This window comes from Cetorhinus maximus, chromosome 3 (genome assembly GCF_964194155.1).
Source record: "Cetorhinus maximus chromosome 3, sCetMax3.hap1.1, whole genome shotgun sequence".
Taxonomy (NCBI): domain Eukaryota; kingdom Metazoa; phylum Chordata; class Chondrichthyes; order Lamniformes; family Cetorhinidae; genus Cetorhinus; species Cetorhinus maximus.
Window position 1 is genome coordinate 43,398,271 of NC_135881.1, and position 25,700 is coordinate 43,423,970.

The 25,700-nt window shown below is 45.6% G+C and overlaps 1 protein-coding gene across 1 annotated transcript in view; it reads left to right on the plus strand.

Moving 5' to 3' along the window:
• Positions 1 to 14,553: 14,553 nt before the first annotated feature.
• map3k8 (mitogen-activated protein kinase kinase kinase 8) overlaps positions 14,554 to 25,700 on the plus strand; it is a 46,116-nt gene continuing 34,969 nt past the window's right edge. The window contains exon 1 of the mRNA XM_078537831.1: positions 14,554 to 14,601. The gene's annotated coding sequence lies outside the window, so the exon portion shown is untranslated. The remainder of the gene's footprint in view (positions 14,602 to 25,700) is intronic.

Genomic DNA, 25,700 nt, shown 5'->3' on the forward strand with positions numbered 1-25,700 from the left:
TTCAGGGATTGAAACAGGAATCTTACTATTATACCAAAGGGTGAAAATAAGTGTTGAATAGGTGCATGTTTATAAGACTTGTCTATTTGAAAGTCTGGATTTAGTGTACAATTTTGGGGCTTAATTGCTCATTATAATAATTTGAACTTGCCTGAATGAGCTAAACCAGAAACCTGCAGGTTTAGCACTCAAGTGCGGATTGGGTGCAATTTTCATGGAACAATTTTTGTTGGCTCTTCGCACCTGTTTCCACAAAGATGTGGAGTGTGCTATCTGAAACGCAGCAGTATGTTACAGCATGGCTAAGGGACCAAGGGAGGGGGTGCACAGGTTTTCATATGTGGCACTGGAGATCCTGATGGGGGAGGGAAGAATTCCACTTCACCCTCCTGTCCTCTCTCCTGCAGAAGCTGATGTTGCTTTGCCTGGCCTTAGGTACTTCTCCCAACAGCTATGATGTACCCTTTATTTGATGAAGCTCGATGCTGAAATAGGGTGCATCAAAGACATCCTGTGGGATAATGGCTGCCCTGATCGGATTATGCGTATATCGCACAAACTCAGGAACGGGCCCAAGGCCATCACTTTCGGCCCTGAAAAGTGTATTAATACACAGGATCCTGTTCTTTGCAGACAGAAAGAACATGTACACATATTGCGCCTGTTTCAGCTAAACAAAATAAGTGACAACTATTCGCTGGTTCATGCCCCAGAGGAATGTTTTGACCAATCAGGGTCAAGCTGCTTGGTTTAAATTTCAAACAATGCTTGGCAGTTAACTGTCAGTCACCATAAACTGGTGTATTCTCCATGGAAATGCCTCTACCAATCAGAGTCCAGTTGCCAACCAATTAGCACTCTCTTCTCATACAGTATAAATATGTTGTTTCCCCTGACATTGGTATTTTCTTGCGAATTGTCCTGATGAGTGCAAGACGAAAAGTTTTGACAAAAAAGTCTCTATTTTCAGCAATACTCAAGAACCTAACACTATATTTTTATAAAAACATATCCTTGTTGCTATTTCTTAATCTTAAACTGGATATTTTGGCTGAACAAAGACCATTAAGATGGCTAACCCTTTGTCTGTGAGTTATTGTCTGTGACTCACCAGAAAAAAAGAAGTCACGTCCCAGTGTTGGAATCGTCATATCTCGTTATTTCTGAGGAGCTTCTAACAGACCACATGGGGACTGCACAGCTCAACTTCAAAGGGAGTTACACAAAGGCCATTTGCATTTGATAGGCTAGGCTTGCCCACAGAGTCAGAGAGTCTACTAAGACAATGGCCTCCCAAACATTCCTTTTAACCCATAATGGTGGGGACGTTAGCAATCCTGAAAACCAAGCTGAATTCCAGACACTGGATAAACATCCTTTGTTGAAGCCCTTGTGAAGAGATAAGGTCACATGACTAAGACTCTGGCTTGTTGAACAAATTATTATTGCCTTCCTGAGCTACAAGCCAGTCTGTTGCTTTAGCATCTGACTAGTAGGCCACACAGGAGGTTCTCTGGCTAGGTTGGACAGCTGGCTCCCATCTACCCTGCCTCTGCTGAAAGTTCTGTACCATTGCCTACAAACTGATTCATCTCTGCATGCCTATTTCACCTTGTGTAGTCATCATCACCAGAAAAGCGAATTTTATACCACCGGTTTTCAACCTGCCAATCTCTGTGAAGGAATTCTTCATGGGACTTTGATTCTGGACTCTAGGCCTCATGTGAACCAGTACTTATTTTCTCTGTGGTCTCTGTACTGTAAAACCTTCTTTTCTCTATCCTTTACTGTGTATGTGTGGACCCTCCTTATCACGGTTTTTGAATGTGTGCAATAAACTAACCTTTTGAGTTCATCCTACCTCGAGTTTGTTGTGGGGTTATTAGTAGGAATTAGATTACACAAAAATTTAGGGGTTGGGAAATACACTCATCAGAAAGGAAACAAATCAAAACACCTTTCTGAAAAATTAGTGGTGTTTGAATGAGCCCCCTCACCTGTCCATAACACAGGACATCACTATTAAGAGAGAGTGTTTGTTGAACTACCAGCACCAAGATGCTATGCAACTTCTTTATTGAGTGGTAGTTGGTATTTTAAGTGGCTGTCAGCTGTTTAATAAACCTCCCGGTAGTTGTCCTAATGCTGGTTTCAACTCCTTGACCAAGGTGGTGTCTTGTGCTAAATGGGTGGGTTAAACCAGCATTGCAGCTCAAGGCAAAATAAAAACAGAATTACCTGGAAAAACTCAGCAAGTCTGGCAGCATCGGCGGAGAAGAAATCAGTCAACGTTTCGAGCCCTCATGGCCCTTCAGCAGAACTGAAGCATAGTTTCAACAAGGGAGAAATATAAATTGGTTTAAGGTGGGTGGGGGGGAAGAGACACATTGAGGGTGTGGTGTGAGCAGATAATCAAAAGATGTCAGAGACAAAAGGGTCAAAGAGGTGTTGAAGGTGGTGGTCTTTGTCTGAGAAAAGTGCTAATTAAGAATGCAAGACAGGATATTCAAAGTACAGCTCTAGTGGGGGTGGGGTGGAAAGACTAAAGGTTTTAGTTTTAGATTTAAAAATAATGGAAATAGGTGGGGAAAGAAGAATCTATATAAATTATTGAAAAAAAAGGCGGGTGGGGGGGGAAAAGAAACGGGGTGGGGATGGGGGGAGGGGGGTTTAAGATCTAAAGTTGTTGAATTCAATATTCAGCCCAGAAGGCTGTAAAGTGCCTAGTCGGAAGATGAGGTGCTGTTCCTCCAGTTTGCGTTGGGCTTCACTGGAACAATGCAGCAAGCCAAGGACAGACATGTGAGCAAGAGAACAGGGTGGAGTGTTAAAATGGCAAGCGACAGGGAGGTTTGGGTCTTTCTTGCTGACAGACCGCAGGTGTTCCGCAAAACGGTCGCCCAGTTTGCGTTTGGTCTCTCCAATGTAGAGGAGACCGCATTGGGAGCAACGAATGCAGTAGACTAAGTTAGGGGAAATGCAAGTGAAATGCTGCTTCACTTGAAAGGAGTGTTTGGGCCCTTGGACGGTGAGGAGAGAGGAAGTGAAGGGGCAGGTGTTGCATCTTCTGCGTGGGCATGGGGAGGTGCCATAAGTGGGGGTTGAGGAGTAGGGGGTGATGGAGGAGTGGACCAGGGTGTCCCGGAGGGAACGATCCCTACGGAATGCCGTCAAGGGGGGGTGAAGGGAAGATGTGTTTGGTGGTGGCATCATGCTGGAGTTGGCGGAAATGGCGGAGGATGATCCTTTGAATGCGGAGGCTGGTGGGGTGATAAGTGAGGACAAGGGGGACCCTATCATGTTTCTGGGAAGGAGGAGAAGGCGTGAGGGAGGATGCGCGGGATATGGGCCGGACACGGTTGAGGGCCCTGTCAACGACCGTGGATGGAAAACCTTGGTTAAGGAAGAAGGAGGACATGTCAGAGGAGCTGTTTTTGAAGGTAGTGTCATCAGAACAGATGCGACGGAGGCGAAGGAACTGAGAGAATGGGATGGAGTCTTTACAGGAAGCGGGGTGTGAGGAGCTGTAGTCGAGGTAGCTGTGGGAGTCGGTAGGCTTGTAATGGATATTGGTGGACAGTCTATCATCAGAAATTGAGACAGAGAGGTCAAGGAAGGGAAGAGAAGTGTCAGAGATGGACCATGTGAAGATGATGGAGGGGTGGAGATTGGAAGCAAAATTAATAAATTTTTCCAGGTCCCGACGAGGTCCAGCTCAAGGTCCTGCCCTTGCCACCTGGGAAGATCATTAACTGCTGAACACATTGCTGAAAATTTTCCCTGCCCCCCCTCCTCCTCTGTGTGTGAGATCATCAATTAATACTGAAATTGGTGCAGATTTTGCTGTGAATTCATGCCCACCAGAACCTGGGTTAAGTCTGCCCAACCTATTTCTTATAAAAATGTCTATCCTTCATGAATCAGTTACTGAAAGCTTTTGGTTCATCAATCTGAATTCAAACCAAGATCCCAAAGGTAAAAATGTGTGTGCAACTTTCTGCACTCCCAATTTCAACCGCCCTCCTACATCACCACACAGCAAAAATATTTTCTTCACAGGAAATGCTATGACATGTTCTAAAAGTAATTACGGCACCGAAACAGGCCATTCAGCCCGACAAATCCATTCCAGTATTTATGCCCCCACACAAGCTTCCTCCCACACCTCTCCATCTCGCACTATCAGCATAACCTTCTATTACTTTCTCCCTCAGGTACTTATCCATCTTCCCCTTGAATGCACCTATGCTATTCTCCTGAACAACTCCATGTAGTACGAGTTCCTTATTGTTGTGGGTAGTTTCCATTTTTCCTATAATTTTTGCACATTAGAACATAAGAAATAGGAGCACGAGTAGGCCACTCAGCCCCTCAAGCCTGTCCCGCCATTCAATAAGATCATGGCTGATCTGTCCCAGGCCTCATGATACATAAAAATGATTGAATCATTGCTTGTGATATTTATTCAGTATAGTATTACTTAGCAGACTTCCATTGGATAATTGTATTTTTTTTATATTTATACCTCCATGATGAACAAGGGATAATAATTTGTCCTATTGCACCCATTTTCCACATGGAAATGAAAGCCTAAAGGATCAATTTTGCATTGCGCCCTGCATTCATAGGGACTCTGAAATGCATCCAACACTATATTTGCCTTGAGACAATATCCAGGCATCCCAGGTGGCTGTCTTAAACAGGCTCTTTAAATATGTTAATGAAGGGCTGAATGCCTGTTTAAGGACCCCTTGAAGAAATTAATCAGCACCGGGTGCTGTAGCCAGGCCTTCAGGAGTGTGCTGTAACCAAGCCAGCGTCTCCCAACAAAAACGTTAGTTTTGCTTTTTAAAACTTTGTTTAAATTGGAGCTATAAGTAACACTCCTGCTCCTCCTGGCCCTATAATACTACCGGAGGCTTTTGCCGTATCTGGGTCACCTGATTAACAAAGCAAGTAGTTTTCACAGCAAGATCCCTCAAACAGCGACATGATATCTGAACAGTAGATTGTTCAGTGCTTTGGTTTGAGGGATACAAGAGCTCCCCTGCTCTTGAAATGCTGCAGTGGGATCTTTAACATGCACCTGAACAGATTTGGTTTAATGTTTTATTTGAAAGTCAACATCTCCATCAAGGCTGCGTGTCCCCATATGAATATTGTGGGAGGTTCTCTAGCAGCTGCATGTCCACTGTGGAGTTCTGAATGAGTACTTCTACAAAGTGCTCTTTCCTGTGGGTGCTGATATTGTCATATTGTCTGTGTCTTTGAGGAGTGCCTTGCCATCCTTGGATCGTATCAGTGTTGGTACGTGTATTGAGAGTTCATAGGTTGCTTTGGTTGCCTTGCAAAAGGCACATGCCATGCATGTCAGTGAGGAGTTGAATTTTCTCAGCCTTCTCTGCCCACCATTTGTCCTTCACATTTGGTTTCGTCTTTGAACTTTAGCTTTGGCTGTCTGGTGGCTGAGCTTCTTCTCTTGTGAGTTTGGATCCTGTTGCCAGGTTTGGAATGCAACTGATGAGTTTTGCATATTTCTGTATCACGCTCATCAAACCAGTCTTGGTGTCTTTTAGTGGAATGTCTGAGGATTTCTAGGCATCACAGAATCACAGAATTGATATGGTGTAGAAGGAGGCCATTCGGCCCATCATGTCTGCACCGGCTGTCTGAGCATTTAAACTTAGTGCCAATCTCCTGCCTTTTCCTTGTAACCTTGCACATTGTTTCTATTTAGATAGTCATCCAATGCCCTCTTGAATGCCTCAATTGAAACTGCCTCCACCACACTTCCAGGCAGTGCATCCCAAAGCCTAACTACTTGCTGTGTGAAAAAGTTTTTCCTCACCTCGTATTTACTTCTTTTGCAAAACAATTTAAAACTGTGCCCTCCGGTTTTCGATCTGTTTATGAGCAGGAACAGTTTCGCCCTATCTACTCTGTCCAGGCCCCTCATGATTTTGAAAACTTCTATCAAGTTTCTTCTTAGCTTTCTCCTCTCCAAGGAAAACAGTCCCAACTTTTCCAATCTTTCCTCATAACTAAAGTGTCGCATCCCTGGAACCATTCTTGTAAACCTCTTCTGCACTCTCTCCAATGCGTTCACATTCTTCCTATAGTGTGGTGCCCAGAACTGTACACAATACTCCAGCTGAGGTCTAACCAATGTCTTATATAAGTTTATTATAAACTTCCTGCTCTTGTACTCTATGCCACTATTAATGAAGCCTAGAACATGCTTTAGAAACAGCTCTCTCTACCTGTCCTGCCACCTTTAATTACTTATGTACATATACACCCAGGTCTCCCTGCTCCTACACACTAAAGAGAATAGTATCCTTTACTTTATAGGCATGTAGGAGTGATGATGGATTTCCATGATTGCCAGTCATCTTGGGCGTTGCTCAATGGCAATTCCTTGAGCTTGGCACCATTTGACAGGTCAGAGCTCTTGAACTTTCTCTGTATTTGTTGCGACTGTTGGTTCCTTTTGGGGGCTGCCTCATGCAGCAATAGCGAGTGAATGCCTGTAGTCTGTCCAGCATTTCTCGGCCATAACCATAGCATGTGTAATATGCACATCTTTTCAATCCCTGGTCCTGACTGTCACATTGGCTGGGACTATCTGGTTCCGCCTGCGGCAGAAATCGTTGCAAGCGGGGTGGAAAATTTGTTGCACCAGCCAAAGATCCGTTGACTTCGGTCGGGAACTTCTGGTCTCGCACCAGGAGGGACTCGAAAATCCCAGCTATGCCTTTTAGGTGTCAGTGCTTCGATCTTGGCTGTCACCAGGATATCATGAGTCAATTGTTTTGGTGGAAAAGGTGTTAGTGATCACAAGATTGTGTTCAGTGCACAGGGTACGGAGGCGTACACCATTGGGGTTGGACTTGCCAACTCCATGCTTCCCAATGGTGTTTGCCTAAAGAGCATAGTTTTCTCCCACATTGGTATTGAAATCAAAGAGAAGTATGATCTTTGACCATGATAGTACTGCTGCCAGAGTTGTCATCTTGGTTGGAATAGAAGATTTCTAAATTACATTATCCAATCAACTGCAATAACTTCAGTTTTAACAAGAATGACTCATCAAGCTTTCACCTTGGATAAGCTGTCAATCAAGACATTCAAATGCAGACAAGGGTCCAATACTGTTCTGCAAGCGAGTTATCACTTGTCTTGTGCAGCAGTGTCCTTGGAGGAGTTAATCCCTAGCAGTAAATATCTATGGACTTGAACAAAGGAAACTTGTAGCTGAATGCTTATCAGTTAAAGTCTCTGGTAACTTTTAATTCCCACTGTACATTTCACTGGAAACAAAACTGACATTTCCAGCCTTCTAAAAGAAACTTTGCAGGCAAAAGCCAAAAATCAATATTAACCCTTTTATATTACTCTGCCAATGTTATAGCAGCAGATTGGGAGAATGCTACAGAAATTCTGCCCCCTTATTTTATTGGCCATGAGTTGTCAGCATGATTCAGTTTGTTTCTGGGTGAGAAGGTGTCGGGTATAATCAGAGCACCCAACTTCAGAGCGTATTCTAGACTGACATTCTTATGCAAACTGAAAGAGTGCTGCAATGTCAGGGTGCCATCTTTCAGGTGAGGCATTATACTGAGCTTTTTCCCACATGCCCACATATGCTGGGTTGATATAACAACAAAAAATCGCATTTATATCATCCATTTAACATAGTAAAATACCCCACCCTATCATAAGTTAAAATATAGATGCTCTCTCCTTCACCCCCACCCCATTCCCACTGCTCCACCCGAACCCCCCACCCCTGGCCCTGCCTACTCAGCCTGTGTGGGTAAAATTATCCTCCCTTTACTATTGTAAGGATGCTGAGTGAGACTAATTTTTATTTCTCAAAGAGAACCAGTGCTCAGCTTTTTCAGCAACTTGGAACGGGCAACAAATACTATGTTGCCAGTTAACATTTCGAGTCCGTATGACTCTTCAACAGAACTAAGAAAAAATAGAAAAGAGGTGAAATATAAGCTGGTTTAAGTGGGGGTGGAACAGATAGAGCTGGATAGAGGGCCAGTGATAGGTGATAGGTGGAGATAGCCAAAAGATGTCATAGACAAAAGGACAAAGAGGTGTTGAAGGTTATTATCTAAGTTATTATCTAATATTATCTAAGGAATGTGCTAATAAGTGACATTAAGGGTAGAAAGCAGGATGAGCAAGGTACAGATAGCCCTAGTGGGGGTGGGGTGGGGGGAAGGGATCGAAATAGGCTAAAAGGTAGAGATAAAACAATGGATGGAAATACATTTAAAAATAATGGAAATAGGTGGGAAAAGAAAAATATATATAAATTATTGGAAAAAAGGGGGATTGGAAAGGGGGTGGGGATGGCGGAGAGAGTTCATGATCTAAAATTGTTGAACTCAATATTCAGTCCAGAAGGCTGTAAAGTGCCTAGTCGGAAGATGAGGTGCTGTTCCTCCAGTTTGCGTTGAGCTTCACTGGAACAATGCAGCAGGCCAAGGACGGACATGTGGGCATGAGAGCAGGGTGGAGTGTTGAAATGGCAAGCGACAGGGAGGTCTGGGTCATGCTTGCAGACAGACCGAAGGTGTTCTGCAAAGTGGTCACCCAGTCTGCGTTTGGTCTCTCCAATGTAGAGGAAACCACATTGGGAGCAGTGAATGCAGTAGACTAAATTGAGGGAACTGCAAGTGAAATGCTGCTTCACTTGAAAGGAGTGTTTGGGCCCTTGGACGGTGAGGGGAGTGGAAATAAAGGGGCAGGTGTTGCACCTTCTGCGGTTGCATGGGAAGGTGCCGTGGGAGGGGGTTGAGGTGTAGGGGATGATGGAGGAGTGGACCAGGGTGTCCCAGAGGGAACGATCCCTGCGGAATACCGCCGGGGGGGTGAAGGGAAGATGTGTTTGGTGGTGACATCATACTGGAGTTGGCGGAAATGGCGGAGGATGATCCTTTGAATGCGGAGGCTGGTGGGGTGATAAGTGAGGACAAGGGGGACCCTATCATGGTTCTGGGAGGGAGAGGAAGGTGTGAGGGCGGATGCACAGGAGATGGGCTGGACACAGTTGAGGGCCCTGTCAACCACCATGGGTGGAAAACCTCGGTTAAGGAAGAAGAAAGACATGTCAGAGGAACTGTTTTTGAAAGTGGCATCATCAGAACAGATGCAACGGAGGCAAAGGAACTGAGAGAATGGGATGGAGTCCTTACAGGAAGCGGGGTGTGAGGAGCTGTAGTCGAGGTAGCTGTGGGAGTCGGTAGGCTTGTAATGGATATTAGTGGACAGTCTATCACCAGAAATTGAGATTGGATTCTGTTGTGGTGTCCCCAGTGTTAAGTGGTATCTCATCAATCACTGTCTAGACACACATATGAAGGCCAGCCAATGCACATTTGGACAAGGTAAAAGGGGATGTAGGGGGTGACTAATGTCATCCATGAGATTGCCATTGCAACTTACTGCCTTCAAATGAGGAAGGGAACGAAAGAATGTTTAACATGAAAAGTACAGATAGAAAATTCATAAAAGCATGTCAGTCAAGCAACAGCCTAACATATAGTCGTCCTCACGGAATCATATCTTACAGATAATATCCCAGGCAGCACCATCACCATCCCTGGATATGTCCTGTCCCACCGGCAGGACAGACCTAGCAGAGGTGGTGGCACAGTGGTATACAGTCGGGAGGGAGTTGCCCTGGGAGTCCTCAACATGAAGTCATGGGCCACATGAAGTCTTATGGCATCAGGTCAAATATGGGCAAGGAAACCTCCTGCTGATTACTATTTGCTGTCCTCCTCAGCTCATGAATCGGTGCTCCTCCATGTTGAACTTGGAGGAAGCACTGAAGGTGGCAAGGGTGCAGAATGTACCCTGGGTGTGGGACTTTAATGTCCATCACCACGAGTGACTTGGTAGCACCACTGCTGACCAAGCTGGCTGAGTCCTTAAGGACTGGGTCTGCGGCAGGTAGTGAGGGAACCAACAAGAAGGAAAAACATACTTGACCTCATCCTCACCAACCTGCCTGCCGCAGATGCATCTGTCCATGACAGTATTGGTAGGATTGACCACCGCAGAGTCATTGTGGAGACGAAGTGCCGTCTTCACATTGAGGATCCCCTTCATCGTGTTGTATGGCACGACTACCGTGCTAAATGGGACAGATTTCAAACAGATCTAGCAACTGACTGGGCAACCATGAGGTGCTGTGGGCCATCAGCAGCAGCAGAATTGTACTCAACCACAATCTGCAACCTCATGGCCCGGCATATCCCCTACTCTACCATTACCACCAAGCCAGGGGATCAACCTTGGTTCAATAAAGAGTGCAAGAGGGACAGTCTTGACATTTAATGGCATTATCATCACAGAATCCCCCACTATCAACATCCTGGGAGTTATCATTGACCAGAAACTAGACTGGACTAGCCATATAAATACTGTGGTTACAAGAATACGTCAGAGGCTAGGAATCCTGCAGCAAGCAACTCACCCTCTGACTCCCCAAAGCCTGTCCCCAAGGCACAAGTCAGGAGTGTGATGGAATATTCTCCACCCACCTGGATGAGTGCAGCTCCAACAACATTCAAGAAGCTTGACAACGTCCAGGACAAAGCAGCCGCTTGATTGGCACCCCATCCACAAACATTCACTCCCTCCACCACCGACGCACAGTAGCAGCAGTGCACTGCAGGAACAAACCAAGGCACCTTAGACAACACCTTCCAAACCCATGACCACTACCGTCTAGAAGGACAAGGGCAGCAGACACATGGGAACACCACCACCTGGAAGTTCCCCTCCAAGTCATTCACCATCCTGACTTGGAAATATATTTTCGTTCCTTCACTGTCACTGGGTCAAAATCCTGGAACTTCCTCCCTCACAGCACTGTGGATGTACCTAGACCACATGGACTGGTTCAAGAAGGCAGTTCACCACCACCTTCTGAAGGGCAATTAGGGATGGGCAATAAATGCTGGCCCAGTCAGCAATGTCCGCATCCCAGGAATGAATAAAAAAAGCAATTATCCTCACATGCTGTACATCACACCATGTGGGTTACAATGCTTTAAGAATATTTTGGGATCATAACATCCTATGTGGCTCTTACATATACAGTCTACATGATCTGCTACTTAAACAGGAACAGGAGTAGGCCATTAACCCCCTGAGCTGGTTCAGCCATTCTATTAGGTAATGGTTGATCTGTATTTTAACTTAATCTGTCTTGACTTCATAACTCTTAATACACTTGCCTAAAGTCTATCAATCTCAGTCTTGAACTTTTTCAACAGTTTTTTTGCCGGGGGGAGTTGCAAATTTCCACTACCCTTTGTTTGCAGAGGTACTCTCCTACTTGGCTGTGCATTGTTTGTCATGTGACTACAGATGGGACAAAGTAAACTTTATGAAGTTTCCAGGCTGTACATTAAATTACCTGGGATTTTTAAAAAAATGTAAAATCTTTCATTAATGTTATCAAAACACCGACTGGATGTTGACTCTTTTTAAAAAACAGTAAATATAACTAGCATTCAGATGTTCGGGCACCAGAGATTTATGCGTGCAGGCAGGTAATCGAGATTCCATACCTGGAAAAATTTATCAATTTTGCTTCCAATCTCCACCCCTCCATCATTTTCACATGGCCCATCTGACACTTCCCTTACCTTCCTTGACCTCTCTGTCTCAATTTCTGGCGATGGACTGTCCACCAATATTCATTACAAGCCCACCGACTCCCACAGCTACCTCGACTACAGCTCCTCACACCCCGTTTCCTGTAAGGACTCCATCCCATTCTTTCAGTTCCTTCGCCTCCGTCGCATCTGTTCCGAAGACGACACTTTCCAAAACAGTTCCTCTGACGTGACTTCTTTCTTCCTTAACCGAGGTTTCCCATCAACGGTGGTTGACAGGGCCCTCAACCGTGTCCGGCCCATCCCTTGCTCCTCTGCTCTCACACTTTCCTCTCCCTCCCAGAACCATGATAGGGTCCCCCTTGTCCTCACTTTTCACCCCACCAGCCTCCGCATTCAAAGGATCATCCTCCGCCATTTCCACCAATTCCAGCATCATGCCGCCACCAAACACATCTTCCCATTATCCCTCCCATCGGCATTCCGTAGGCACCATTCCCTCCTAGACACCCTTGTCCACTCCACCATCACCCCCAACACCTGAGCTCCCCTCCCACGGCACCTTCCCATGCAATCACAGAAGGTGCTATACCTGCCCCTTTACTTCCCCCCTCCTTACCATCCAAGGGCCCAAACACTCCTTTCAAGTGAAGCAGCATTTCACTTGCACCTCCTTCAATTTGATTTACTGCATGCACTGCCCCCATTGAGGTCTCCTCTACACTGGAGAGACCAAATGCAGACTGTGTGACCGCTTTGCGGAACACCTTTGGTCTGTCCGCAAGCATGACCCAGACCTCCCTGTCGCTTGCCATTTCAACACTCCACCCTGCTCCCATGCCCACATGTCCGTCCTTGGCCTGCTGCAATGTTCCAGTGAAGCTCAACGCAAACTGGAGGAACAGCACCTCATCTTTTGATTAGGCACTTTAAAGCATTCCGGTCTTAACATTGAGTTCAACAACTTCAGATCATGAACTCGCTCCTCCATTCCCACCCCTTTCTGATCCCCCTCCCCTTTTTTCTTATTCATTTTTATTTTTTCATTTTTATTTAATTATTTTTTTCCCACTTATTTTCATTATTTTTAAAATTTATTTCCATTTTTATTCATTGTTTTATCTCCAGCTTTTAGCCTTTTCGATTTTTTTTCCCACCACAGTATCACAGAATCACAGTTCAGAAGAGGCTCTTCGGCCCATCCAGTCTGCACCGACACGTGAGAAACACCTGACCTACCAACCTAATCCCATTTACCAGCACTTGGCCCATAGCCTTGAATGTTATGACGTGCCAGGTGCTCATCCAGGTACTTTTTAAAGGTTGTGAGGCAACCCGCCTCCACCACCCTCCCAGGCAGCGCATTCCAGACCGTCACCACCCTCTGGGTAAAAAGGTTTTTCCTCACATCCCCCCTAAACCTCCTGCCCCTTACCTTGAACGTATGCCCCCTTGTGACTGACCCTTCAACTAAGGGGAACAGCTGCTCCCTATCCACCCTGTCCATGCCCCTCATAATCTTGTACACCTCGATCAGGTCGTCCCTCAGTCTTCTCTGCTCCAATGAAAACAACCCAAGTCTATCCAACCTCTCTTCATAACTTAAATGTTTCATCCCAGGCAACATCCTGGTGAATCTCCTCTGCACCCCCTCCAGTGCAATCACATCCTTCCTATAATGTGGCGACCAGAACTGCACACAATACTCCAGCTGTGGCCTCACCAAGGTGCTATACAACTCCAACATGACCTCCCTACTTTTGTAATCTATGCCTCAATTAATAAAGGCAAGTGTCCCATATGCCTTTTTCACCACCCCACTAACATGCCCCTCTGCCTTCAGAGATCTATGGACACACACGCCAAGGTCCCTTTGTTCCTCAGAACTTCCTAGTGCCATGCCGTTCACTGAATACTTCCTTGTCAAATTATTCCTTCCAAAGTGTATCCCTCACACTTTTCGGGGTTAAATTCCATCTGCCACATATCTGCCCATTTGACCATCCTTTCTATACCTTCCTGTAGCCCAAGACACTCATCCTCACTGTTAACCACCTGGCCAATCTTTGTGTCATCCGCAAACTTACTAATTCAACCCCCCACATAGTCATCTATTTTGTTTATATAAATGACAAATAATCGGGGACCGAGCACAGATCCCTGCGGTAGCCACTGGACACTGGCTTCCAGTCACTAAAGCATCCTTCTGTCATCACCCTCTGCCTCCTGCAACTAAGCCAAATTTGAATCCACTTTATCAAATTACCCTGTATCCCATGTGCATTTGCCTTCTTTATAAGTCTCCCATGTGGGACCTTGTCAAAGGCTTTGCTGAAATCCATATAAACGACATCAACTGCACTACCCTAATCAATACACCTGGTCACCTCCATTCCCTCCCCCCACCCCACCCCCACGTGGGCCATCTGTCACTTTCCGGAGTGCTTACCCTGGTCCTGCCACTATCACATTCAGCTTTCCACTATTAATGTCACCATTAGCATCTTCTTTAGCCAGTACCACCACTATCAACAACCCTTTAACCTTTTGTTTATGACATCTTTCGCAATCTCTCCTTTGCCTCCACCTATCGCTGGCCTTCTATCCAGCTTCACCTGTTCCGCCCTCCTTAAAGAGTATATATTTCACCACCTTTCTACTTCCCTTTAGCTCTGAAAAAGAGTCGTATGGACTCGAAATGTTAACTCTGTCTTTCTCTCCACAGATACTGTCAGACCTGCTGAGTTTTTCCAGCATTTTTTGTTTTTGTTTCAGATTTCCAGCATCTGCAGTATTTTGCCTTTACTCCATTCCCTCAGGTCAGAAAGTGATACAAAACTGGATCTGGCAGGCTCCTCCTCTCCGAATAGGCAGTGCGTTCAACACACTGCCTGTCACATCATGACGCTCTGAGGTACTCTGAGCACACACTATGGGGTGTACCTGAAGCAAGGTGAAGTTTACAAATACATTGAGCTTTGTGTATGACATATTATTGCTGGGTGCAAAACAGGATGTTCTGTTCTTGAGTACCAACGATCCTCAGAAACACTTAAAATTGAAGCATTGTTCTATTTTATTGAACTCATGAGCAATGTAGGTTAAAAGGAGATAAAAACAAAAAACTACTGCGGATGCTGGAAATCCAAAACAAAAACAGAATTACCTGGAAAAACTCAGCAGGTCTGGCAGCATCGGCGGAGAAGAAAAGAGTTGACGTTTCGAGTCCTCATGACCCTTCAGCAGAACTGAGTAAAGTTAGGAGAGGGGTGAAATATAAGCTGGTTTAAGGTGGGGGGGGGAGGGGGGTGATGGGGGGAGAGAAGTTGAGGGGGGGTGGTTGTAGGGACAAGCAAGCAGTGATAGGAGCAAATAATCAAAAGATGTCACAGACAAAGGAACAAAGACAAAGTGTAAAAGGTGGTGATATTATCTAAGAGAATGTGCTAATTAAGAATGGATGGCAGGACACTCAAGGTACAGCTCTAGTGGGGGTGGGGTGGAAAGACTGACAGGGCATTACAGTTATAGATTTAAAAATAATGGAAATAGGTGGGAAAAGAAAAACTGATATAAATTATTGGAAAAAAAAGGGAGGGGGAAGAAACGGAAAGGGGGTGGGGATGGGGGAGGGAGTTCAAGATCTAAAGTTGTTGAGCAACACTGCCCCCCACCCAGCCTTGGTATTCCAGCTCCCTAGAGATAAATGCCAACAACCCCTTAGCCTTTGATAGCTTTTTGTACTTGATTACTAAATGACCTGTGCACTTGGAACCCTGAATTGCTTTACTCTTCTGCATTCCCTAACCACTTGCCAGAGCAAAAATATTCTGCTCTGCCTTTGAGGTCCAAAGCGGACGACCTTTCAAATCCCCATGTTGAACTCTGTCTGTATGGTATTGTCCAGTCTATGTCCTTTGTAGCTTCCAAATATATATGGGTCAAATGTACAGTGCGGAACAGTTTCATCCATCCATGTGTGTAAAGGATTAACACCAGAAGCATACGTGATGCGAATGTAATGATGATGTCAGATCACATGACAGAAATAAGAGTGATCTGGAAGAAGAAGCTCCAACCTCGTGTAGAGGTCCAAATGTGTAAATACTTGGGCCAGAATTTTCACGGCATGCACGTCGACGTGTAAAATGACGCGCGGTGACTTTGGGCGAGTGTCCCGACATCGCCGCGCGCCATCGCGATATTTCGGTGGGCGGGCGCCTGATGATCTCTGCTGCGCACCCGCCATTAATTAACGGGCCACGTAAGGCCCTTGAGGCGGTAATTGATGCTGATTTTTTGGGGCCTGTGCGATCTTCAGGTCGTCGCTAGGGCGCAATGGGCAGATGAGTAGGCCACATTTTTATAAACCCCATCCTGTGTGAGCAGGAATACTTCAAAAATCTTCACAGCTGCTTGGACAGGTGTGACAGGCTTCAGGTCAGGACTCTGGAGTAAACATCATTTTTGGGGCCTGCAGGCTTCAGGAAGCCTTCCCACTGGAGGCACCTCCTCTGAGGAGGAAGGGAGGGCCAGAAGGGGAAGGAGGCCAGGAGTCCACATTCAGCCTCTAGGGGAGCCACCTTTGGCAGGAGAGGTGCAGGGCCAAGAGGTTGTCCAAGGTGGAAGGGGCCACAGAAGACGCCACTATCCTGCTGCTGGGGTTTACAGGCGACGAAGCAGCTACCTCAATATGTCTGAGGTACAATGCCGAAGGAGGCTCCGTCTCCCTATGGAGACAGTGACCTCCAGTGTCAGATGATTGGGCCTGAGATCAGCTCCAACTGTGTGGTTGGGCACCCCATGTCAGTGGCATTTAAGGTCATGGCTACCCTAAACTTCTATGCCTCCTGCACTTTCCAGGGGTCGGTGGGTGATCTTTGCAGAGTCTCCCAGTCAGCTGTCCACACTTGTGTCAAGCTGGTGACAGACGCTCTGTTCAGGCGCGCATTGACTTTCATTCACTACCGCTGGGACGAGGCCAACCAGACACAGCGAGCCAGAGGCCATTGCTGGCTTCTCCCATGTCCAGGGTGCTATAGACTGTACACATGTGGCCATCAAGGCGCCAGCAGGTGAGCCCGGTGCCTTCATCAACAGGAAGGGCTTCCACTCCATGAACGTGCAGATAGTGTGTGATCACTGGATGCAGATTCTGCAAGTCTGTGCCAGGTACCCAGGCAGCTCCCACGACGCCTACATCCTCAGACACTCCCAGGTGCTGGGGCTCTTCAGTGCTCCAGCTCGGCTGGATGAATGGCTGCTGGGTGACAAGGGCTATCCACTCAGAAGGTAGCTCATGACGCCTCTCTGCCATCCAAGAACAGAAGCTGAGCAGCGGTATAATTGGAGCCACGCTTCCACAAGGGCTGTGGTAGAGAGAGAACCATCGGTCTTCTCATGATGCGCTTCCGATGCCTGGACCCCTCAGGGGGCACACTCCAGTACCCCCCAGATCGTGTGTCGCTGATAGTGGTTGCAAGCTGCGCTCTCCACACTCTGGCGCTGGAAAGAGGCGAAGCAGTGGAGAAAGAAGGTGTAGACGCAGTTGCTCCGGCTGCACACGATGAGCAGAGCAGTGAGTCCGAGGATGAGCACACACAGGAGAACGCTGAGGGAGTAGACGCTGACCCGGGCATACTCCAGGGAGGCAGGGACACCCAGGAGGCTTTAATCCAATGAACCTTCAGCTAGAACACCACAGATGGACCTCCAACACAAGCCAGGGCTGCAGGCTCCATACTCCATACCTGAGAGCAACATCTGCCTGGTTAGGAACACTAACTATGTGCCTTGTCAATAAAGCTCAATGACAAACAAGTCACTCATAACATCACGGGTTCCCGTCCACCTGCAGGAAGTAAGGAATCACCCTGAGCCATGCTCACATGTAAACATTTAATGAATTAACAAAATGAAGCAGAAAATAAAATGAATGCAAAGGTGTTACGCATCACACCAACTTGTCATCAACTCATAGCGGGGCAACATAAAACCACCAGTGAGAAGCCTGTGGTGTGCCTAAGATGCCTTAAAAAGATACCTGGAAAAACTCAGCAGGTCTGGCAGCATCGGCGGAGCCGATGAGTTTTTCCAGGTAATTCTGTTTTTGTTTTAGGTTAAAAGGACATCGGGTTTAGCAAAAGCGAAAGAAGGAACTTTTCTAGATTATAGAGGGGGAAGTACATGAAGAAACTACCACTTCACCACGAATTTAGACATGCTTTCCTTCGTTTAGATGCATGAACTGGATGAATGGATTCCCTATTGTTAGGGGCTGGGGGACGCAACTGCACAGTTTGGGAAATAATTCCCACTGACATTCCCGCTCTTGCAATGTGGGCTGATGTAGGATTGCAAACAGCGAATACGCGCTGTGGGTTTTATGCACTGCCTTGCTGACCCGCTTTAAATGGTGAAAGCAGCAGAGAAACCGAAGCTCATTAAGTTTCGATTCACTTCGCTCGTGTGGAGTTCACGTCGGTCAGACATTGAACTGATTCTCGGAATACTTTCTATAACAACGACCAGGGCGAGCCAGACATCTTATGACTGGGATTTTAATGTCAATACGCTTTTTTTAGGGGAAAAATAGTGACTCACTTTTATTATCTTCCATATGTATGAGTAATGTTTATGTATGTGCTGTGTCCTTTGGGATTTTGGGATTGAGGTTCGCATGAATACATTCCTGATTTCGCAGAAACTCAGCAGCTCTTGGCACAAATTGCATCACAGCAGCGCATGATATAATTTTAATATGCATATATCCTCTATCCTTGAAAGGAATTCATACTGTCATTCAAATTCCACCCTGCTGTGGTGTTGGACTCTACTAAACATACGTGCCTGGCCCTGTGTAGCCACCAAAGTAAGCCGTATATAACATGGTTTTCACATGTTAATGAATCGGCTAATTAAATGACCGGAGCAGGCAACAATCCAAGCCTGAGAGAAGTCAATTCATAAACAGCAAAATAAAAAACCCTCGGGCAATCACGTACATGAGCAAAAATGAGAGATTTGTGCTTTTGAAGCACAAATGTCCAGACTTTCCAGAACCTAATTCTGGAACATAAAGTGGTAGTGAATGGGTCACCCACAGTCACTCCAGAATTATAGAATCACAGAATGGTTACAGCACAGAAGAAGACCATTTGGCCCGTCGTGCCTGTGCCAGCCTTCTGAAGGAGCAAATCACCTAGCACCACTCCCCTGCCTTTTCCCCGTAGCAATACATTTCCGCCCCCGCCCGCCCAGTGCAGATAATGATCCGATCTTTATGAAAGCCACACTGGGCTTCTGAAGGTTACATTATGAGGAGAGCTTAAAAGGACTAAAAAGGTGAATACAGAGTGGGGCTTTCTAGAACAAGGGAACATAGTCTTCAAATTTAAAGCTAGACCATTTCAGAAGGAAATAAAGGGGCATTTTTTTCCACACAAAATGTGATAGAAATCTGGAATTCCCTTCCCCAAAAGGTTGCAGAAGTTGAACAGAGCTTTCAAACCTGAGCTGGACAGATCTTCAATCCAATCTGAGCTATCGCCTTGTTTTCACTATCCTCTCTGAGCTGACCTTAAATGACCAGTCCTCAGCAAAGGCCTTAGCTTCATCCCCCTATGCACCCACTTCAATGAATTTCAAGCTTAGCCATCGCTGAGTTCTCCCATCGTCTTTGCCTCTACACTCACTTCTTTAGCCAGGAGCCCTCATCCCACAAGGTAAATCCTTTTCCCTGTCTCCAGAATTCCCATTCCATCTGGAGCTCTCCCTCTGGCCTCTTACCTTCTCCACATTTCTGATGAGGAACTGCTGCATGACATTAGCCATCTCATTTTCTCTGTTTCCTTCACTCTCTCTACCTCCCTCTGAAATTGGAGTCCCATGTTCTCTCAGGTCTGACTCTGACATTGTCATTAAACCTGTTGACAAGAGAAGGGTTGTTGTAGGGCACACAGACCTCTACCTTGTGATGAATGAATGGCAACTCTCTGGCACCTCCTTCTACTTCTCCTGGAACTTGACCCCAGCATTGAACATCAAGCCATGCTTTCCCAGGCCATCACTGACATCCCCTGGAGACCTTCCTCCCTGGCCTTCAGTTTTATAGTCCATCAACCACACATAGTTTCCACTCCTACCTCTTTCTCAAGATCCACAACAGGGTTATCCCGGTAGATCCACTGTTTCAGCCTGTTCGTGCCTGATAGAATTTATTCCTTCCGACTTTGACTTTATTTTTTCCTCCCCTTGTCCTGTCTCTATTAAACTCCATATACAACTCTTTTGATACCCTCCACCACTTTAACAGTTTCCAGTTTCTTAGCCTTAACTGTCTCCTTTTTGCCTTGGATACCCAATGCTTCCATAACTGCATCCCCATCAGGATGGACTGCAGGTTCTTGGTTTCTTCCTTGTATAGAGGCCCAACCAATCCACATTCACTTCCCCCATCCTATGTCAGGCTGAACTAGGTCTTACTTTGAACAACTTCTCTTTTGATTCCTCACACTTCCTCCAAAATAAGGTGTCACTATGGGAACCCATACAAGGCCTGGCCATGCCTACTTCTTCATGGGATAAATGGAACATCCCGCATTCCAGTCCTACATACATTCCCTCTCTCTTCTTTTTCTTGTGCATTGATGATTTTATCAGTGTCACTTCCTGCTCATGCTGTGAACTGGAAAATTTCATCACTTTGCTTCTAATTTCCACACTTTGCCTTCATACGGTCCATATCGGACTCTTCCATTCCTGTTCTAAACTTCTTTATGCATATTTCCGGGGATAGGCTGTTAACAAATATTGACTATAAATTCACAGACTCCTATCATGCTTCCTGTAAGGATACTATTCAACTCTCCCAGTTTCTCTGTTTCCCTTACATCTGTTCTGATGATGCCACCTTCCTTACCTGCAGCTACTGCTACCAGGAAATCTGCTGTCACGCTGTGTCCCGCTAATCTGTCTTGCACCATCCTCACACATCCACTGTAGCTTGTCTGCCAGCTATGCCTAGGCTGACTCCTCTTTCTGCTGCCCTCCACATTGCCTTCCAGAAGAGATCTCTGTAGCTTTTCAGTTCTGATCAAATGGCTGAAATACTGACATTTTCTTTTCTGGATGCCACTTTTAAAAAATTTTTTTTTGACCATCCTTACCAGCTCTTCTGATTTGTCTTCCATTTTCCTCAACCAAGGATCCTTGACTCTGTCGACAATTGTGCATTCATCCATTCATCTCCCTCCCAGAACCAAGATAGAATTCTCCTTGTCTTCACCTTCCACCCCACCATCTTCCATATTGTGTATCATTTTCTGCCATGTTCACTGCAATGCCACCACCAAACACATCTTCTTCTCCCTTTTAAGTATTTCAAAAGTATTATTTCCTCTGTGACATCTTGGTCCACTCTTCCATCACCGCAAACTGCTGCTACCCTTTCCACGGCACCTTCCTGTAAAAGCACGGGAGTGATTTTCTTGTACTACTTCCAATTTAGTATACTGTATTTGCTGCTGAAAATGCAGTCTCCCCCACACTGGGGAGACCAAGTGCAGATTGGGTGAATGTTTTTCTGAACACCTCCTTTTAGTCTACAAGCATAATCCCAAGTTTCCAGTCACCTGTCATGTTAATTTTCCGCTCCACTCCCAGTCTGTGCTCTCCGTCCTCCACCTTCTAGACTGTTTCAATGAAGCTGAACACCTCCATTCAGTCCACAAGCTGACCCTGAGCTTCTGGTCATTTGCCATTTTAATTCTCTGTCCCATCTCCATTCTGACCTCTCTGATTATAGCCTCCTAATGAGCATTCCAATGAACCTCAACAGAAGCTCGAGGAACAGCACTTCGTCTGTTGATAAGACACGTTACAACTCAGCAGTAAGTTCAACAGTTTCAGATCATAACCACCACTCCCATTTTTTTCAGACAGCAGATGCTGGTAAAGATTCTGGTGTTGCCATTTACAGCTGCTGTACATCCATCTCTTCCTTCTTTCCTTGATCCACTTGCCTTGCACCGTAATTGCTTTTGTCATTTCAATCTCTCCCACCTTCCACTTTGAGCTATCCTTTCATTCCTTCCTCCCCCTTTTCCCTGCCTCTGTACTTGCTTAAAAGCTGTTAAGTCTCTAACTTCTTCCAGCCCTAATGGAAAGTTATTGACCTGAAACATTAGCTCTGATTCTCACACTGCAGGTGCTGCCTGTAGAGGTTCTGCCGAGAGGCTTCTTCAGTTGAACAACAAGCTTTATTTACAGAGCTGTTGGATTAGCTGCCTGCTTCTAGAAAAGCTACAATATACTCCCCCAGGTCAGAAAAACTCCACCCCTTATGAGATTCCCCAGGTTCAGTGTTGATTGGCTGTTCTGACCACATGACCCTTACTCAGTAAGGCTATCTTTAAAGTAACAATCACCACATCCCTCCCCCTTTAATTCCTTGTTTTACATGCCTTACACAAATTACTTTATACAGGTGAATAGAAAACAATATGAAAAATCTTAGAAATAATCACACTTGCACTTTGTCATGAATTCAGGTTATACACTTATATACATAGACCCAGCAATTAGAAATCAACTCATTGAGGGGGTTTTCTGTTTCCGGTAGAGTGGTGTGATTCTATAGCCTGAGGCTCTGCTTCAGGATCAACACTACCAGGAACCGTGATAAAAGGTACCTCTTTTGGCACAGGCAGTTCATCACTATTTGATTCAATGGAGACATCCATGTCTATAACAGGTTGATCAGGTACTTTGGTGCTTACGGGTTCGATAACATTCCTTGATGGTAACACTGACTGTGGAAGCGTCTCCCTGCTCCTCAGGTGATCCACATGAACAATCTGACCTTCCACGTCTACTTGGTATGAAAGGGATCCGGTCTCACAGACAATAATCCCTGGGATCCAGCTTGGACCACTACCATAGTTCCTTACATATACAGTTTCATCTACCATAAATTTCCAGCCTCTAATATGCAAATCGTGGCTTGTTTTCTGATTACCTTGATTCTTCTCTACCCTCCCCGGAAAATTTGGAAATACGAGGCTGTCTTGTTCTGAGATAATGCTTCATAAGCAGTTCTGCTAGTGGAACTCCCCTTGTTGCACCTGGAGTTGTGCGGTAGCTAAGAAGGAAGTGTGAGATTTTGGTTTCCAAGGTTCCTCCCGACAATTTTTTTAGTCCTGACTTGAAAGTTTGGATGGCCCTCTTGGCTAGTCCGTTTGATGCTAGCTGGTAAGGTGCAGTTCGGATGTGTTTAATGCCGTTTGGACTGGTGAAGTTCTGAAATCAGCACTTGTAAATACGGCTCCATTGTCTGATACAATAACTTTGGGCAATCTATGAGTCGAAAAGCATTGGCGTAACCTTTTGATGGTAGCATGAGATGTAGGTGATTTCACCTCAAAAATCTCCATCCATTTTAAGTGTGCATCGATTATAAGCAAAAATGTTGTGCCTAGGAATGGACCCATGTAGTCTATATGGATCCACACCCATAGCCGGCCAGGTCATTCCCAAGGGTGTAGGGGGGCTGTGGCTGGCAACTTTTGCTGCAGTTGGCATTGTTGACAGTGCTTGACTAGCTTCTTGATATCGGCATCTATACCAGGTCATCACACCTAACTCCTTTCATCTTAGAAACACCAGGATGAGCACTGCGTAATTCGGTTAGGAGCAGTTTCCTGCCTGGTACAGGAATGACTACTCTTGTTCCCCAGAGTATGATGCCATCCTCACAACTCAATTCATATTTGTGGGTAAAAAATGGTTTCATTTTCTCAGAGACTGCCGCATTTAACCATTCTGGAAGTATCTGGTCTCTCACTTTCGACAGAAGCAGATCTCGATTGGTCCAGTTCCTGATCTGCTTCGCACAGATGGACGATGTGTCTAAGAAATTCAATGCAAGGACTGATGTCTTCGGGTACAGGAGTATACACAATGCTTTCTTGCAAGGGTAAGCGGCCAAGAGCGTCCGTGTTCGCTATGTGTATCCCAGATCAGTGCTTGAAAGTGTATTCAGAGGCGGACAGAACTAATGCCCATTGCTGAATTCTTGCTGAGGCTATCGGCGGGATAGCCTTGACTTCTTTGAAAAGGCCCAAAAGCGGTTTATAATCGGAGATGATAGTAAAGTGCCTGCCATGTAAGTACTGGTGGGATTTTCTAACTCCGAAGATTATTGACAGTCCTTCCTTCTCAATCTGCGAATAACCTTTGTTGGCCACTGAGAGTGCTTTTGATACATAACCTATTGGCCTCTCAGAACCATCGTCCATTTCATGGGAAAATGCTGCACCAACGCCATATGGAGAGATGTCGCAGGTCAATATCAATTCTTTAGATGGGTTGAAGTGCACTAACAAGGTTAAGTAGTGCAGCAGTTGTTTTACTCTGTTGAAGGCGTCTTCCTGTGGAGCCTTCCAGGACCAGTGATGGTGTTTCTTCAGCAGCATACGCAAGGGGGGCTAATACAGTCGATAAGTTGGGTAAAAATCGGCCATAGTAGTTTACCATCCCTAAAAATGATTTGTGTTTGGTGATATTTATGGGGGAAGGTGCCTCCTTTATCGCCTTAACCTTTTCTTCCATGGGGTGTAAATCCTTGTGCATCTACACGCTGCCCCAGATAGGTAACCTCAGTTGCTTGGAAGGTGCATTTCTCCTTTTTTAGGTGAACTCCCCTTTCAGAAATCTTTTTAATACGTCCTCTAAGTTTGCTAAATGCTCGGCTTCTGTCGATCCAGTTATGAGGATATCATAAAGGTATTCAACAACCTGTGGTAGTCCCTGTAGCAGACTCTCTATTGTCCTTTAAAATATTGCACATGCTGAAGACACCCCAAAAAGGAGGCGCGTATACTGGATCAGGCCTTTGTGCGTGTTTACTGTGGCATACCCCCGGTATGTGTTATCTAACTCGAGTTGCTGGTACGCGTGACTCATATCCAACTTATTGTAGGATTGACCTCCTGCCAGCTTTGCGTACAAGTCTTCAATTCTTGGAATTGGATATTTATCCAACTTGGTGGCCTGATTAACTTGTTAGCTTATAATCACTGCAAATGCGGATGGTCTCATCCGGTTTCAGTATGGGGACAATAGGTGCAGCCCATTCTGTAAATTGAACTGGCTGTGTGATGCCTAGTTCCTCCAACCTGTTTAACTCAGCATCCACATTTTCTCTTAAGGCCATTGGTACCGGTCCTGCCTTATAAAATCAGAGAGTTGCCTCTGGAGAAACATAAATCTTGGCTTGCAAGCCTTTAATTTTTTGTTGCGAAAGATGCTGTCATGTTTTTTCAACAAATCTAGTCCTCCTGCCCACACTTGAAAAATCTCGGAACAATTTAGCTTGATTTCTTTTGGCCAATCATGGCTTCCCCAGTCACTATTATTACTGGGAGCTGGGCTGACTGCTGCCCATAGCTCACAGGTATCATGGCGGTGTTTTTCACTTTTATTGCTTCTCCCATGTAAGTCTTCAACTGGGCAGAAGTTATCTCCAGGCTCAAGGGTTGAGTACCTTCCCTCAGGTACTGAAATGTGTGCTCACCCACCACTGTGGCTAACGCCCCTGTATCCACCTCCATTACGAGAGGCTTCCCATTCATGTGGAGTGTGATAGTAACAGGGTCTGCCTTGACTGCTTTAAGATTAAAAAGAGAGTGATTGTCAGAATCAGTAACTTAAGGTTCTTTCACATTATGTACTTCTAACATCTTTGCTGGCTGGTTACTTGGCGAATGGACTTAGCTCTGCACTGCTTTATCAAATATCCTATTTTGCGACAGTAATAGGCCTCCTTAATTCTACGTGTTTCAGGAGTGTGGTTACTCCCACATCAATCACATTTCAACTTCAGGATTGCGGTCTAATTGCCTCCAGTATATTTTTTTGATTTCTGGGTAATTGGGAATGATTCCGACTTCGCTGCTGCTTCAGCGGTTTTGGTGCCATGCCTGGTTGCAGGTTCCTGTCCTTACTGGTAAACGGCGCTATTTGGCAAACTCTGTAGCTCCTGCGAATCTTTCT